This window comes from Corvus brachyrhynchos, unplaced genomic scaffold (assembly GCF_000691975.1).
Source record: "Corvus brachyrhynchos isolate BGI_N302 unplaced genomic scaffold, ASM69197v1 scaffold223, whole genome shotgun sequence".
Classification (NCBI taxonomy): domain Eukaryota; kingdom Metazoa; phylum Chordata; class Aves; order Passeriformes; family Corvidae; genus Corvus; species Corvus brachyrhynchos.
This window is the reverse complement of record NW_008237174.1, coordinates 1,348,971-1,352,265: the sequence shown is the minus strand read 5'-3', so window position 1 is coordinate 1,352,265 and position 3,295 is coordinate 1,348,971. Positions and strand designations below refer to the sequence as shown.

General features: G+C 41.2%; 1 long non-coding RNA gene across 1 annotated transcript in view; it reads right to left on the bottom strand.

Moving 5' to 3' along the window:
• The window catches only part of LOC108445322, a 143,111-nt gene that overhangs the window by 115,841 nt on the left and 23,975 nt on the right, over window positions 1-3,295 (bottom strand). The window contains exon 3 of the long non-coding RNA XR_001860139.1: window positions 2,686-2,849. This is a non-coding gene — a long non-coding RNA (uncharacterized LOC108445322). The remainder of the gene's footprint in view (window positions 1-2,685; window positions 2,850-3,295) is intronic.

Below are 3,295 nucleotides of genomic sequence, written 5' to 3'. Positions count from 1 at the left end.
TTCATGGCATCTGTTAGTGAAGGGCTGGACACTACATCTATGGAGATGCATGTGGAGAGGACTGTAAGTAGGTTGATTGCACTGCAGGACAACGTCCTTGAAAAAGAAAAACAAATATCCATTCAGTTAAGTGAAAATCTAGGATTTACTCCCAGGTTTCTTTAAAAACTGCATCACCGACTCATACTTTAACTTAAAAATCTTGCTCTTTCACAAATTTTAGGTATTTGCATTTTAGAAAAGGCCATTTGCCAAGACAATAGTATTTAAGTAATTAAATATGAAGTTGCAGATCTGTTTGATAAAACCCTTAAAAATATGAAAGGAGTGAAACCAAAACACAATGAGGAGTCAAGCAAGTCAGTCCCAACTACTAATGGCTGTACTATTAATCATATAATTAATGGATATTTAGTGTTTAGAATACCTGGAATAACTGGAATCTATCTGCCAGTGTGCCATGGTCCAGCAATCCCCAAATATGAACACCTAGCCCAGAGTCACAGATTGTTGCAGCTCAACCCACATGTAAAGATTGCAAAGAGAGCACGTTGCATGGATGGAGCTTTTGTTCCTTATCCAAACAGAGCAAGTCCAGCGCCCACAATCTACTATCAGCTCAGAGACTTTTTTTTTTATCACTATTTTTAACCCTGGTTCCTCATAAATACATTCACAGGCACCATTTAAAAGTCACTTCTTTGTTCAAAGGAAATGGAACACAACAGCAGGAAGAAATTATGCAGTAACACACCAGGGCAAGCTGTATGCAAAGGAAACCTGCCAAAACTGGTTCTTCCTCCTTTTCTTCAAGGCAGCAAAGTTTTTTTCCTTAAGCTGTCTCACTTGAGGGCTTATATAAGTATACAGTAAAGAGTCAAAAATCCTTTTCATTTTCTTCTCTTTCAGGCTGTCATCAGCATCATTGCCATGACACCAAACCTCCCTCGACATTGCTTTGTGAGTACACAACTGTCATACACTTCAGGCTGACTAAGCACAGCACTCCAGCAGCATTTCCATGGCCCCGAGCCCTGATGCTCTGAGTGAGGAATGGAGACCTGACCACAGCACTGCCTTTCCCTCTTCTTTCCCAAGGCTGTACCCATCAGAATCCACAAGGTTTTTGTCTCTTCTATATGAGGCTTTCCTCTCCAATTTCTCATTCACATCAAAAGCATGCCCCTAATTTGAATATATCAAGTCAGGTAAGGTAACAATACAATACAATACAGATGCAAGTTGTCTGTATCTTCCCAGGGCCACACAACTTGTAGAAAGTGTTTATAGCTCCAGATGCCTGTATTATTGAATTTAAAATAAAAGCAGCATTATTTGTAGTTTGAGTGGACAACTGACTTGATATAATTTATCCTCACAGCAAACCTGTTTTTCAAAAAGAAAATTCTCACTTTAGTCTTAAAGAAAAGAAAAAAAAAAAAAAAACCAAAGAAGCACACAGATAAAAATCTGGTTTGAGGCCCTACAACATAAATTAAGTTAGCACAGCAGGGCTTTCACTGTAATAATTTAACTTGTCAGTTCACATCATTGACTAACTTGAGGAATTCATGGGGCTTAACTGATCAATATAATAAACAGTTTGGATGGCTCTGCAGGAACAACCCAGTCTTAATTTGAGGTCAGTTCTAATTCCTTTTAAGTCTCATTAGCAGAAGCCAATGTAAATCCAGAGATGTGAGGACAAAAGCAGAAAGCTTTGCATCAACAGCAAGGCCAGCACAACAAAGCAATGTCCAGTTGAATTGTATGCATCCCAAGTGCAATCTCTTCCAGGTCTCTGGCATGGAACAAAAAGCCTCTGTAATCACTGGCAATAAGGGGGGAGAGCCCTAGGTTCTAGGATGTTTTCTCTAGTTTCAAGTTGAAAATCAACCACAGGTGTACCAGGCCAGATTTGCAGCTAGCACAAAAAGGCTTCATTCTAATAAATTCTGCAGAGAAAGCCAATGTCCAGCTGCCAAGTTGTTGAAACAGCACACTTAAGCAACTGTTACCTTTCACCCTTCATTTTCTCCAGCAATTCCCTGAACGCCTGTCCCAGCCTGTGACTTTGTACAATCTACTGCTTGAGCTGACTACCATCAGGAGCAGCACAGCAACACCAGCTTTGGCACGGAGCCACCAAGCCCTGTCTCAAGTCTAGCCATGCAGACGTATCTCTGGAGTCCCAGCCTCACACGTTGACAGGAAGTGCAGCTTTAGGGAAGGCAGAGCTCTGTAGGCTGTGTGAACTGGGACCCACTGCTCCACCCTGAGCTTAAAAGCTGGCTTCAGAAGAGGGGCAGCTCTGCACCTATGGAGAAGTCCCTTTGAATACTGATCTGTTTGCCCAGTGTGCAAAAAGATTGAAGAGTGCTGCTTTAATCTTTCCCATCTCCTTCCAAACAGCTACATTTAATCGCTCTCAAAGGAAAGGAACTTCTCAGGCCAAAACGTCTGACTGAGGAGAGTGGCAATATGTGAATTCCACTAAAATGAGTGAGAAAACTGAAGCTATCAGGTAATTAGTGAGTGTTCTTTTTCCTCAGCCTAAGATGCCAGGTGGAAAAACTCTTAGCGCTAGAACTCATGGCCTATTACCTTTACCCACACCATACCATCATCCCTAAATGAAGTTCAAGGAAATCAACTAATTTGTGCTGACTCATAGGAAAAACTTACCATGAAGCCAGGTGAAATAGCATCGCATGCACCCAAGGAATTAAGTTCAGGTAAGGTCACCAGCCTGTGGACAGATGCTTCTGCAGCAGAGTGAAAATGAAAGAAACATGCAAATCACTTCTGTTTGAGGAGCCAGTCGAAGGCCAAGTCTGTAGGCTGTGAATCTGTAAAGGAAGAATTGAACTTCATAAATTCAAGGACTAAACCCATTTTTATCTCAAGAGGAAGGCAGCAAAAAGCAATAGTGCATGGTAGTGACAATGACATGAAAACCAAATGAATTCAATAATCCTCCCATTTTCCCAATTTACTTGTTCTACCATTCTACGTGGAACAAAACGTCTGCCTCACACCTGAGAAACTCAGCTCCTCAGAAAAAATATCCTGAGCCTGATTAAAACACAGTTGAAGAGGATGGAAAGATGACTTCCATGCACTTTTATTCAGGTGCATAGAAAATATTAATGGATGGTTAAAAAAGTGGCTGAGCTTGAGAGGAAGACAGACTCCTTAAAAACATATCAGGACATCAGCTGCAGAAAAATTTCTGGAACTGTGTAACTATTGTTGCATCCAAGCTCTGTACTTCCCAGTGCCCCAGAGTGAGTTT